This window comes from Athene cunicularia (genome assembly GCF_003259725.1).
Source record: "Athene cunicularia isolate RWA chromosome 5 unlocalized genomic scaffold, athCun1 chr5_part1, whole genome shotgun sequence".
NCBI lineage: Eukaryota > Metazoa > Chordata > Aves > Strigiformes > Strigidae > Athene > Athene cunicularia.
Genome location: NW_020799101.1, coordinates 43,342,447 through 43,356,979, shown reverse-complemented (window position 1 = coordinate 43,356,979; position 14,533 = coordinate 43,342,447). Strand labels below are relative to the sequence as shown.

Here is a 14,533-nt window from a genome sequence, read left to right as displayed (position 1 = left end):
GTGGGGAATGCTGCATAGAAGTGAATTTTCTCAGGTTTTAAGAATAATGCACAGAAAAAGGTTTAGTTTGTGTTTAAAAACTGGCAAAAAGGACTACAGGGAAAGCAGACATGATATGGCAGGTTGTAGTTTTGATCAACCAATGGGAAAGGTCATGCTTACTGGTTTGGGAAAATACTTAGAAAGGGAGAGGGTTTAACAAGATTGCTGTAATTCAGTTGGAGGAAGGTCAAACCAAGAGCTTAGTATGTGGATGTGTGCAGCCACAAGCAACAGAGAAGACCTGGCCAGTTCAGTACTTCTTCAGATGCTGGTGGGTGTGGGGATTCCCTGAAAGGGAGATTTTTGTCTTGCATCTGAGTTGCTGCCCAGATTCTGTTGGATGAAGAGTGTTAGATGTTTCTACATTATTAAGGTGGGCTCAAGTGAAATGGACTTGGAACTCATTTCAAAACAGGGAACTCCTTTGAGTTTGTACGCTTTAATTCTTTTCTTACCCTACACAGTGTGACAGTGAATGAGGGTGTGCGTGTGTAAAGGAACTTGTATTAGCAATGGTCTCTTTCAGAGACCATGTATGGGTAAAGCAGTTAGGCTGGTTCAGTTCCCTGCTCCTCCCTCTCAGGCTGCTGAGCAGAATCTCTTCTGCTGAAACGGTTGTTCCACTTTCTGCTTTCTATATTTGTACAGGAGCAGCACGCTAGCTAAGCAGGCAGTGTGGCCGGCCTTGTGTGCTTTCAGCATTTGCTGAGCAGAATTGAGAGCCAGGGCTTGCAGTCTGTTGTTACATCTGTCTGTCTGTCTCTGCGTCTCTGGGGAGGACTGGAGTTCCAAGTGAAAGGTGATCTGTTTGTGGATGTTTTCTTTTTTGTATAATGCAGTTCATCCAGGTTGGGAGTCTAGGGATCGGGAGTGGAGGAGGGAAGGCAGTTGTCTTGCTGGGCGAGTATGTAGTGGGTGGCAGTGGCATCAGAAAGATACAGTTTTAACCTCCAGAGGAGCTGCTGTCTTCTGGGATGAGGATTTTAATGTCCCTGCCTGCTTTGGGGAGTGATTAGCCAAGGCCCGTATCTTTCCATAAAAGGTCTGTTGTCACTGTCTGCCGTGAAGATTAATGAAAACTAGATTCTGTCCTGGGATGACTGAGTGCTGGCTTTACTTGTTATGGACAAGGGAGGTTAATGAGGAGCTAGACCCTGGCCAGCCTAGTTTGGAATCAGGACTTGGTGCTGAGGGATGGGGTCGTAGGAAATATCTCCTTAGGAAGAGCTGGAAGCTTGTAACTGCGACTTCCCTGGCTATGCATTTACATAAACTTTGTATTATGTCCCTGTGCATGTTGGGAGAACTATTCACAATTGTTTTTCTTTAGTAGATCAGGTGAACAAAGAGTTCAGGAAGTCTGTTAGCTGCTGACTGTAGTGAACTGTAGTAAACTGTTGAGTAGCACAAGGGCACAAAATAGTGGCAGCAATTGGATCCACCATTAGCATTGACAATACATCTTTTGAGAGGGAGAAAGAGGGAAATAGGTTATAGGGTACTTTTTCTGTCTTTCGGGGGATGCTGTCCACTTTTAAATTCTTCTGCTTTTTGAATATCTATGCAAATAGGCATCAGGACTTTCGTTTCTGAAATTTAAACAAGGAAAACATCGTTTCACTTGTGAAACAGAAGGCAGAATCTTGCTAAAATTATTCTTGAGGACCATGTTCCATAAACTCATTCTGAATAATTTTTCTTTCCTACCACTGCAGTGTCTTCAGTGTGTTTAATTCCGAGAAATCTATGTGTATCTCGAATTTGGAAGAAGCAGCTTTTGGAGGCAAATTAGGAATCTCTACTGCCCAGCAATGCCTGAATCTCGCTGTGTCTGCAGGCAGGGAACTGTGATTGATGTTTGACAGAGGGTCATCCCATTCTTAAACTGCTTGAACTAAAGCAGCTTTGTTGTATGGCTGTTTTCGGATCATTCTTTGTTTAACAGGGACACGCTGCAGTAGTTGTTCCATCTTCATCTGAAAAACCTATGGAATTCATTGTGAATATGCAGCTTCTGGGATGTTAAGCTTGTTGTTTTAAGTGCCCTGATATGTTTCTTTATTCTGATATCCTCTTAAAGCCTTTTTTTCTTGCCACTTCTCCACTTCCTGACTTGCCAGTTGACATCCTTTCATTTATACTACCCAGAGTGAAGCAGCAAAAGCATAATTAAACTTTTTCTGAGTTTACAGTACCAGCAAATCTTCGTACTGTTCAATGCCAGTGATTGAGGTTATACAATTCCTCTATTTTAAGTGTTTTCTGGTTGCATACTTAAATTTTGCTTGTAGTCTTGTGGCAGGAATATAATTAAGCAGTTTCAGAGGCCTCTTGGAAGTACGCTGTTGCATGTTTTAAAAAATATTGTTTGTCCATTATGTGAAAGATGTCATGATAAATGGGTAGAACACGGAAGAAATATATGTTCGCCATGTGCATTGAGTGGATGAAAGGTAAATCTGGGCTGTAGAATGGCATTAGGGAAATTAGGTCTTCGATTTTGTAAGAATTTTCCTGAAGGCAATGTGTAAGACAGTGACATTGTTCAGAGCTAAGCTAACCTGTCAGTTGTGTTTCTTGGAAGGCAGATGCTTTGAGCTATGTATGTAGTAAATTTGTTTTGCACCTATTACCCACTACTGCTCTGCCTGTTTCCAGGAGTTCAAGTGATACATGTAGCAAACTGTAATGTGTTAGAAGGGCAGGAAATCATATTTGCCATATAGACTTTGAGTTTAAGGGAGAATACCCAGTAATCCATTCTGGATTGACTGCATTATTATCCTGTTTGCAGAAGAGGTTGCATTGAAGTTGGAGACAAGTGAGAAATTCACTTCTGTCTGACATCCTTTTAAGGTCCTGAAATTCCACAGGAATAACTTTTTATTTTCTTACCTTAGTGCTTTTATTCTTTATGAAAAGAATTCCCTTTCTTTTTTAATGTCATAACTGTGCAGTTGAATTATTAGGCTTAAGGGTGGACATGTGGGAAAATTACAGGAATTTGTTATTAAGTCCAGTGTTCATTTGTATTTAGTTAAGCTTATAACTGCTGTTGAAAAACTATTACAGTTATTAAACTCCAGAAAGAATAAGTGAAAACTAAAACTTGAAAAATACTTGTGATTTTAAAAAGCTGAGTCATATAGCTTAATCAAGATAGGGAGTGACATGTTTTTAAATATTGGAGGCAGTCCACTGACAAAGAATTGGAACAGTAAAGGTGATTATATGGAAGAACATGCACACGCTTCTTATAAGTGTAGTGTTTTCTTAATGAAAGTAGTAGAAGCCTTATTTATCACTTAGGGCTCTTTAAAAGGAGTAAGTAGAGAATGAATTATGTGAAATTCACACCTAAATCTGATGATGTAGTTCCATGAATAATTTGAATGACCATATGTCAGTACTGCTGTGAAAGAGGCTTGTTCCATCTTTCATGCATTTCCCCTTTCCTTTGTGCTGCTGAGAGCACCTGTGTGGTTGTGCAGTGAATTGAATCGGGGAACATGTCTGGGTTAAAACTGTTACTGTTGGTAGGCTAGATCACACCTTGATCATTCCCTTTCTCAGGCTTGTTATACAGAGGTGGGGATGGATAGCTGATGAGGAAAGAGTTGTACTCTATTCTTTTGACAAGAGCATCAGCTTAAACTGGATCTACAGTAGGAATATCTTGATCTATTACTTTGTATTCCCACCCCATTTCTATCTAATCTTTATGGAGAGCTTATATCCAGTCTTCTCTAGTAATATAACCCAAAAAAATGAAGTAAGAATTGCTTGTATGTGTTACCTGCTGTGGCACATACCGTTTGATTCTAGACAGGGAGGTACTGAACGTTGTCATAACACTTCTTTACAAATGCAGTATTTGATACATGCTGTGTTGGATGCCGCTGTACAGAGAAGCCTGCTGTTTGTTTGGGAGGAAATTGGTGAACTTTCCTGATGAGAGGACAGAGAGAAGATAATGTAACATGTAGACTGTTAACATGTGAGGTTTTGATTCAGAAAGTGCGTGGTATCTTCTGACTCTAGGTATGAGGTATGGAAACCCTGAGAATCCAGCAAGATATATAAGAAGATTTTGTGTCTTATTTTGAGTCCTCATGCAGCCAAAACTGTATTTATAGCACTTGTTTTTGTCATAAAGTTTCTGGAGTCTCCGGCTGCTAGCAGTGGAAACCAGCTGATGTCACACTGTGCCTTCCAGGAAAAGTGAATGGAAAGAATTGATGGAGAAGTGTGTAAGTGAAGAACGTCTGAAAATACGTGCGTAAAACTACAAACAAGTACTGCGTCTCTAGCTCTTGGCAAAGTGCGTTGACGTTCTTGATCCTTCCCACCCCCTTCTTCCCCCCACCCAGCTGAGGTCTAAGATCAGATGACAGATCCAGCCTTGTACAGCAGGGAGGGCTTCTAAGGCCTTGGGAAGAGAGAGGAGCAAGCAAAGCTCCGTTGGCATGAGTCAGTGAGCATTAATCACCACGGGCAGGCAGCCTGGAGGGGGTGTTTCAGGGTCACAAAATGGGCCATGAGGGTAGTTTGTGGAGTGTAAGGCTGCTATCAGTAGGAAAGACATTCTGTTAGTCATCTCTAGATGTAAGTTAGGCTTCTTCAGAGAAAAGTTCATCTTAAGTGTGATATTCAGACAAAAATAATGCTTCAAGGTGCTGCATGTGTTTATGCATGGATGTGTTTTCAGTAGGTAATAGGTTGTAAATTAATGCAGGGTTTTTTTTCCTGTTTTTCCAATATTGTTTACAGGGGGTTGTATGCTTCAGCTACTATATAAAGATATTAGAGGCAGGTAAATATTGCAAAAAAGAAACCAAAGTATATATATGATACTGCAAATGATAACAAATGAGAAACCTTCAGAGAGCTTGAGTAGAAGCTTAGGAAGAATTGCTGTGCAGTAAAACGTTAGATTTTATTTCATTTGGGTTTTTGAACAAAAGTCAGGACATTCCTAAGTTAACGTTCCCACAGCAACGCCAGTGTTTGCCACTGATGAAGAAAAAGAAATAGTACAAAATACTTTTTAAAGCTTCAGCTCTACACACCCAATATTAAATCCCTTGAAGTGTTAATGAAACTTATTTGCTGTTGAAAGTGATTTGAATCAATATTAGTTCCTTAAAATAGAGCAGTGACTCCAGTTCTTTGCAGATTTAAATGAGTGTAATTTGAGACTTGTATCCATTTACTTCTGCAAAGGATCTGACTGTGTGCCTATTACAGAAGAAAAATAAAAATAATTGAGCATATTTTTACTCTTTGGTTTGCAGGCGTGGCAATGGCAGATTCTGCACGGTAGAGTTCATGGCAAGTAATTGCCTAATATAAGCCAAGCAAGAGACACATACACGCTTAAGGTAAATCAGTCTTTCTTAGTTGTGCTTCTTTGAAATAAAATATAAATGTTTATATGTAAACATTTTACAAGTACAGAATTTCAAGCCTAATCAGAATTTTGTATCCAGTTAGATTCTGATGTTTCAAAATTGGGACACCTCAAAATTACTTTCCCTATGAAGCTGGCAGTAGGGGCTGGAAATAGTCATAGGCACTGTGTCCTCTTAACGTTCTAGGTGTAATAGTGCAGAATAGCGACTGTGTTTGAGGGTCTTTGTGGGGAGACCTGCAATACATATTTCATCTCTGGTTTTGAATCTATTCTCTTTCGTGCAGTCGAAAGAAAGAAGTAAGGACCTTGATGCCATTGTAAAAGGCTTATTAAAACACAGAACTATGCAAACTGTGTCTGTTTAAACACCACATTAGGATGATTTTCCCATTGATATTATTTTGCCTTTAATGATAGATAAGGGAAAGTGTTAATATTTGAATCTTGTGGCTGCAATGAATGAGGTTGTCCAGCTAGTGTTGCTTCTAGAAGTAGGTTTAGTGGTTAAACTGAGAATATTGTTTGTGTGCTACACCTCCATCTTCTACCCAAAAGACAACATAAAGCTGTGCTACAGTTGATAGGTTTCCTGTCACACATACAGTATCCATAAAGCAAAACATGAATGTGTGTTTTCTTAATATTTTGGATCCTCATTCAGAAAGTAAATAAAACGTTGCATTGGAGTGTACCTTCTGTATTTGAAACTCTTGAGATATTTTGAGAGTCCCTTGATGCCATAATCTGGAAGAATATAGCAAGTTTAAACTATTTTTTTGTGAGATTCTTTGGGTTTTATTAATGGAAAAATGTTTTGTGGAAACCTTTTTTTTAATGGAGTTGTTTACTAGGTTTTCAGCTGAGATGCAGCTGTAACAATGTGTTGATACTCTTGATTCCTATTGAATGCATTCTGTCACTAGTCCTCAGAATACCTTTTCACAAAGAAGATGATAATACTGTACAGATGGAAACTCTTAAGTGACTTGTCCAATGCTATTCATTACCATAGTTAGTAACAGAACTCATGTCTTCTAAGCCCCAGTCTCATGTTTTCAGCAGTCAACCATAGGATTGTTTTGCATTCTCAAAGTGTGTCTTGGCACATTCGTTATGAGTTGTAAGACTGATGATCAGTCTTGGGAATGTTTAAGCTGTAGTCGCTGACTGGACGTGGAACAGACATTGCAGATGTGGTCTACATCCCAACTTTTATGTATTTTATGTGTTCTGGTTACAGTAACTTGAAACATGGCATTTAAAATGTTTTCCTCTCTTTTTGTCTTAATCTGCAGTGGTCCCAAAATGTGCACCTCTTCTATTCTTCATTCTGTTCTTCTTATTATATCTTAAGTTGAACACACATTCTGATAGTTGAACATACTGTCGTTAGTAATTCAACTGGTCTGCTTGCTAACTGTGCAGATTGCTAACCTGTATGCACATTAGTACTTGTGTTGGCAACACTGAGGAAAACAGTATTTGATGGCTCTGTCTGCAAAAATAAAGTGAGCAGGCGTAGTGACCAGGAACTGTTGCCTTGCATTGAGCAAGAAGCTTCTGGTGCTGAGAGGTTTGGGTGGTGTAAAGATTGCAGTAGAAGGGTGTTTTTCGGATAAGAAAGTATGGCTGCTTCCTTTGTAAGGTTTTGACACTTCAGGAGTTTCTTGTTGCTATCTCTGTTGTCCTGCTGTCTCATAAGTAGCGTTTACTAGAAAGTGACACTTTCTGTGGGTTGTGGCCTAAGCTATACAGTAATTGAAACTTCATCTGATTTGTGTAGGCCTCTCTGTTGGTAATCTGACTTATCTGGTGCACTTGTACCTTCACTCTCTGATGCGCTGTTATCTCTGTTCTGCACTTCCTCCAGAGAAATAGTTATTTTTATATATCCAAGTTTTTATTATTGGCTGTATTGGTACTTAAAAGTATGTAAATCCACAGCAAGTCCAGACTGAACATTGATTTATGTGAGAGACTGTTGACGCCAGGATATATTTGAGGTTGAGTTATGTGGTCTGTTTTATCTGTTAGCCTCTTTAATTGTCAATGGTAATCTTGACGTCCCACAAACATTAATTCCTGGAAAGTGTAATGAGAAATCAGAACTAACTGGTCTAGACAAGTGCTGACTGACAGTAATTTCATTGATCAGAATCCATTAAATAATCCAAAATTCTCTTACAGATGGTGCTGGTGAGACTGCAGTTTTGCCACTAAGTATCAAAGCAGTATCACTAGATTGATTGGGCTCATATCCTTTGTCTAGTACTTGGTGGCTAGAGCCAGTTGTTTTCATTACCAGCTGCAGTTCTATTTATATTATATTGCATACCAGAACTTACAACTGTTTGTTCATCAGCAAGAGTGTATTTTGTCACTCTTAGATCTGGCAGGGCTTTATTAAATCTAAGTGTTTAAACCTTGTTTTTTCTACGTGGAATTGTCAGGTGGGGTCATAGCTCCTCCCTGCTTTGTACAGAAGAAGTTTGAAGTGACATCTGTACTCAGGGGGGCAACTTCAGGAAAAATGTTCTTTGTGAAAGATGTGATCAGATTTCCCAGTTTACACCTGTTAATTGTTTTGCTGTCCCCACTAAGAACCTAAACTCATGAACTCTGAAAACGGGTCACTATCAGTGTCTAGTGCTGGGCCCCAGGGTGAATCTGCAGTTTGCATGAGAGCTTACTGCCATGTCAGTGAATTACAGAAATTGCTGCACTACACACATTGCTAGCAGCATGCCAGCTGTATATACCTTGATCTGAGGATCCAAGTCCTGATTTCTTCTGAGAAGAAATACAGTTGTTTAGATTCTTTGGCCTTTGGGCCAGGTTTTTCTGATGTGTAACCTTGGATGGAGTATTAAGTGTATTTGTTCTGCATGCAATTAAATGAACCATGCTAAAACAATTTTGTTTTGAGAAACATTTATGATTTAAGAGCATTCTCCCAGGCTTTCTACAGGTGGTTGTCGGATTTGCTGCTTGCTTTTTAAAGTTTTTATTGTTTTGGATTTTGCCTTTGATTCAGTGGGGTGTATATTTTTTTCCCAAAGGTATCCAGGAGTTATGGGTTCCTCTGGCTATGTTAGCTGTGCTTTTGGTTCCTTTGAAGTTTTAAAATTAATTCTCTAGAGTGTTACATAGTTATATGTGTGAAGGGAAGATTTTCTTTTTAGCATTAAGAAGTTGTTTACCACTATATTCTTAAGCCTTTACAAGATCAATGAGCTGTATATTTCAGCTTTTTTCTGAAAGCTGATTATCACAGATATACATAGGGCTTAAATACCTGTCAAAGATTGTGTTTAAAAGGAAGAAAACAAAAATTTTGTGTTTACATGATGTTTTGAATCCAGGTCTGTCAGCAGCAATCCAAGACTGGGTTTTGGCCATAAACAAATATTCTTTAATTAATCTTCAAAAAAGCAAGGAATGTGGGCAAGGTGGAAGGAGGTGTCCTCAGGTAACATATTTGCTTGAATCACTAGTAGGAGCTTCATAATCCAGAATGTTACTGTGAAACAGAACAAAAATAGGCATGCAGTGTGTTCTCTGACCAGTAGTCAGTAATGTTCTAGAAAATATAAATTAATAATTTTGAAAATATGTATTTTGAATAACTGAGTTACATTTCTCAGGATTCATGGAATGATTTTTATTTTTCTTAACTAATGTTATAATAAAATTATATTTTGCTGGTTTTAGGATTCTGCATTCCTTTAAAGGATATAATATTAAATCAATTGGACAAATCAGGAAGAAATTAGAACAATGGGAAGAGTACTGCAAAATAGCGATAAAAGGTTCTCAAGAGATCTCCCCCTGGAAAAGAGGACAGGAGTACATGTGATAAATATCTAAGTATATTACAAGACAAGTTAGAAGAGGATATGGATCACATATCCACGCTTCTCAAAGAACATAGAACAAAGGTTACGAAAGGGCCTGCAAAGCAGTGAAAATGTGGGAACTCAAGTGGCCTTGTATAACTCCTCTTGCAGATGGATGCAGGTTTTGGTTTGCACATGTAGATAAGTAAACAGGTTGGGGTTTTCTGTAAAATACTGCTGGAGTACCGTGAGTATAGTTCTGCAAAATAACCTAGGGGGAAACAGAAAAGAAATTATTAAAAGAAACCCAAAAAACCCCAAAACTAAAAAATCCAAAGTTGGTATTTAAATATATTCTAGCTTATGTTGTGGGTCAAATACTGAATCTGCAAAAAGAGAACCCTGAATCAGAGAGTAGTGCCCCCAGCTTATGAAGTGTTAGTACAGAAAGTCTGTATGGTTTCTGCTTGATTTGCTTAGGACGTAGAAATAACATTTTTTTCCTTGTTTTGTTAGTTCTTCGTGTTCCACAATTCAGACCTTTTTTCATACATTTGCATTTATGCTATCTTACATTAGAGTTCCCATCTGCAGGTTTATTGTTATCTGTTAGTGCTGTTGCTGTCAAAATAATGTAATACAGGAGTTTAGGATTCTGGGTACTGCTGTTGGTAACTCTGCTTCTGTCATGAGCCAGACAGGTAGGATAAGTCCACTGAATATTATTAGGAAGCTACAAGACTTCTGTTTTCAGCCATGTTATGTTTGCAGTTTGGGTTTGGGTTTGGTTTTTTTGCACCCTTTCATTTATTCTCTGCATTTTTGAAATTTACAACTTAATTTTTGAGTCTAATGAGGGTTGTTACTACCTTGTGATGACTTCTGTTATTAGAAATATGCTTACTTTCACAGTCCTTGATGTTTTGCAAGATGGAGTTCGTGTTATAATGATTGTTATTATCTGATTTTAACTCTGGAGTACTCAATGTGTGTGTTTTTTCCTTTTAGAGTGAAGACTGGAACGGCTAGAGAGAGGTGTGTAGCTGCAGGTATGAACCAACTACGGTTTGTATCTCCCAGTTACGTATTGGAGCTTCCTTTCAAAGGCTTAGAGAGTTGTTTTTACTTTCAGTGATGAAAGCAGTCGTTTTCCACTGTGGTGAGCAGTGCTCCCTGAACCCTAAACTCTGCAGTTTCCTGCCTTTGTACTGCTAAAGGGGGTTGGGAGTGTTAACAACCTAGGACTGGGAGTGCTAAGTCAATAAGCTGCTTCAGCTCCATCTTAATTTAATAATTTCAGAAACGTTACTAACTGCAAAGTGTAAATGCATATCTTCATAGTAATTTCTTGTCCAGAACTAATCTGAAGTACTCTGTAGTACATGAAACTGTAAAGGTATTAGTGGATCAGCTCGCTATGGGCTGAGACAATTCTGATTATGTGCAGTAGGAGCATAGTCTAGTGTGAAAATACTTGGAGCCAAATGTGAGCATCTTCTGGTGCGATTTTCTTAATGCCTGAAGTCCAATAAGGATGTAGTTCCATGAGACAGCTGAGAAAACTCCCCCTTCCTCTCTTACAGTTTCCAAGTGAGTAGTCCTGTGTCCTTTGGTTATGTTTGGTTCTTGTGATTACTGCATGGTAGACAAAGTCAGCTTCATCATTTGTGATCAAGTTGTTATTTTTCTGGGTTATCAGGTTGGAGTGATTTATCAAAGGAGTACCAAATTAATAGATCATACTGTCTGTAACTGTACCGTAAGAGTTTCAGTTCACTTCTGATCACAACTGACCTGTACCTGCTGTCCTAAGTAACACCACCATGCTCAGAGCATGGTGATTGTTGCTCTTCTGATGAATCACCACCTGTACTATGGCAGAAATTTTTAAGGTGTGCTTTAGTCTCTAGACAGCCAGGAAGAGTTGAGTTTTGATATTGTCTTGAGGAAGCACTTGTTTTCTACTATGGTCAGATGTTTGCTACAGTTTTCATAAATACATTGGACAGGATTTAGTCATATCTATATCAGAAAGAAAGAAAAAAAAAAAAAAAAAGTCTTTAAAGTTCAGGATATCCTGTCACTCCATATATTACTCATCAAGGAAGAGCTAAAGTTGGATTCAGAAATCCAAGAACACCTTCATTGTCAAGTGACTTTTAGAGAATTGGTGATTGACCCTCTGTGTTTGGAAGAACCGGTTTGAGAGCATTTGTCTCCAGACATTGAGGATGTTGCAAAACACAACTTCTTTCTTAAATGACTGGTGCTCTGTACTTTACCCTTCCGGCTCCTTTGCTGTTCCATTAGGACCATACGGAAGATAGGAAAGAGAGAATACTGGTCATTATAGCTGTGTTTTTGTCTGAGGCGTTGGTATCTTACGAGACAAACTAATCTGTGATTAGACTTAGATTTTCAGACTCATGGGATTCTGCCAGTTACAAAACACAGGTCCATAATCAGTAGATTTGTATTAATTAACAAAATAATCAGATTATTTAAATAGCAAAATAGAGTTTATGGTTGCTGAAAATAAGTCATGAAATGGAACACTTCCATTTGCTGCAAGATCCATGATTTCTCATCTTAAGTGTGACATAAACTTGAATTCATCTGCCTTAATGTGACTGTAGAAAGGTGTCCAAATGACAGAGGATTGAGTCTTTTCTTGAGCATCTGATAATGGTATATCCAATTGTTAGTATGCATCCCAGTATGAAATGCCTCTTATGATGATTAGCTCCATAAATTAACTCTGCAGATATATATCAGAATAAAACTGATGGCATTCTGCTTCTGGTCTGGTACAGACAATAAAATTGAGGAGGAGACAGCTTTGCTTTGAGATAAGCAATCAGCCTTTGAAATAGCACTTGGTTTTGTTCCCCACTTTTCTGGTAGCTGTTCCCTTTAACACGAGAAGTTTTTGAATATAGTTTACTCTGAGACTGGGATTGCCTCTTGTATTTGGAAATTTATATGCCACGCTTTGCCAAAGCAGATCAAACAGTTAATCTTCTCTGAAATACTGTTGCCTTAAAAGTGCCTTATGAGCATTGACAGTTTCAAGACTGAAGAACTCCTGCCTGCATATTGACTCTTGTCATGTCCACATTCACCATGCTGATGATCTGCTGGGGGACAAAAATGCCTTTATGTGGTTTAAATACGCTGTGAATCAACAGCACTGTAGTGTTGATGTTGTTCTTACTGCCCTGCCTCCCCTTTAGGGTGATCCTGTTGTTTTCCTGAAGGTAAGCTCTAACGAAAACTCATTTGATCAGATCTGTAGGCATGTTGTATGATGAAGAGTAGCAACTTACCTGTTCTTACCTGAAACATGTCTGTGTTCAAATAAAACTTGTGTGGATCTGAGCCCTTTCCAAAATAGAAGTCTTTGACATGGAGATGAAAATGGGCATTAAAAGCTTGTAGATTTGTTTACTTAGAAGGAACTTCAGTTCTTCTGCCATAAGGGAAGTTAATTCTTCCTCAATACTTCTAAAGCCATTTATAGTTTAGGAAAGTTTGTTTGGTTATAAATTTATTCATTTGTTTGGAGGGACTCTTCTGGATCATAGTAATACCCTTCATTCTTTCTGGGCTTAGTTCTTCCTGAAGTTCAAAGCTACTGTATCTAACCTAATAGTTATCCTATAGTTATTTAGTCCTTATTAAAGATAAAATTTTTAGATAGGCATGGATGTATTTTCTCAGCTGATTAGGAAGACTGGGGTACATACGTCATACTGTTTCTCTTTTGACTCTAGAGGCGTGGGAAGTTTAGATGGTTTTCAGAAACATACTCTCTGTCATTCTGTTTGTGACTTAAAAGCTAGTGAAGTTTTGTGTATGGCTGCTTGTCCAGCTGTGCTAGGAGTGATGCTGGAGCTTCCCTTGTTGCATGTGTTATATGTGGTAGATTGAATTGTTTGCCTTTCCAGGAACCCCACATCTCATTCCAATCTCATCCACTCTGCTCATGGACAAGGCTGGAGCTGTACCTGTGCAGTCTTGTGCCAGGATCCAGGGGAAATCATGTCTTACCGTGTTCTGAATTGTTGCACTACATAGAAATTATTATTGCAGTGATTACTATTTTAAACACATAGTGTGCTCTCCTGAAGCTGTCTGGGCTGCATGTGACCTCTCTTCAGGTGAACATGCAACAGAAAGCGTTACTTTGGATAAAATGAAATCAGTGAGAAATAGTGAGTGAATTTTTACTATAGTGTCATGTTAACTGATTCTCAGTTGTATCTGATACTATTAATAGAAACAATTTGAGATTAAAGGAATCCTCAAGACAGCTTGCAGGGCTGTTCTGATGGCTGCAAAGGACAATGAAACTTGAGACTTGTTGCTTTGTTTAGTCCAAAAGATCTCTTGAAACTTAACAGGGGAAGGGAAAAAAGCCTCTGGCATACTTCAGAAAGTTTATTAAACAGGTCTGATCACTATTTGAAGACATTTCAGTAAGGAGAGGTTTTAAAATTATTTAGTATTATGAAGTTTCTTTGAGTTAATGTTACAGGTTACATTTAAGTTAAAAAAAAAAAAAAAAAAAAAAAAAATGACCACTTCTTTAAGGTTTTACTTTACACCTGCACAAGTAATACAACAATCTTCATATGTGGTATTGTCCTGGAATTGTATAGCTGGTTCTGTAGTCTCCCCTGGGTCGATACGCAACCGCACAGCAATTCTCTGTGTAAATGTAGTTGCTTTGCCCATTATAGTGCTTTATGGCATGTTTGGCTTGAAGACAAGCAGACTGTTCAGAGCTTTCCAGGACCCAGTGGATTTCCATCTCCTTAGCAGAAGAATAACTTCTGGCTCAGATTTAGTGGCAGAAGACTGACCTAAAATGTGTAGTTGATTCTTTAAAAACCTCTCTAGCAAATATTGCAGGGATGACAAAATGTTTGTTTCCAGTGCATCTTTTTGACTAAGCACAGAGCTGCAGGTTCCTATAATATAGGAAAAGACAGCAAAATACAGGCATAATTGAAACCAGATTTCCAGGTCTTGTGTTTGTATTTACAAAAGAAAAAAGCTGAAGGAGTTCTAAAGTATTCTGTTCCATAGAATTCCTTGCAGGGTTGTTTCTTACGCAAAACACTGAAATGCCTGAAGGCAAACTTCTGACCAATCTTGTAAAAATCGTCATTTTTATAAGCTCAGAGACAACATGTGGTGAGAGAAACAGGGGAAAGGTGGTGTAGGTGGATCTGTACTT

At 38.5% G+C, this 14,533-nt stretch overlaps 1 protein-coding gene across 2 annotated transcripts in view; it reads left to right on the top strand.

Annotated features, from left to right (window-relative positions):
• The first annotated feature begins 4,241 nt into the window (after positions 1-4,241).
• Positions 4,242-14,533, top strand: part of CELF1 (CUGBP Elav-like family member 1) — a 52,813-nt gene continuing 42,521 nt past the window's right edge. The window contains exons 1-3 of one of the 2 annotated variants that reach the window (XM_026849721.1): positions 4,242-4,363; positions 5,337-5,423; positions 10,300-10,340. The gene's annotated coding sequence lies outside the window, so the exon portion shown is untranslated. The remainder of the gene's footprint in view (positions 4,364-5,336; positions 5,424-10,299; positions 10,341-14,533) is intronic. The other variant, XM_026849722.1, reaches the window with a different exon arrangement.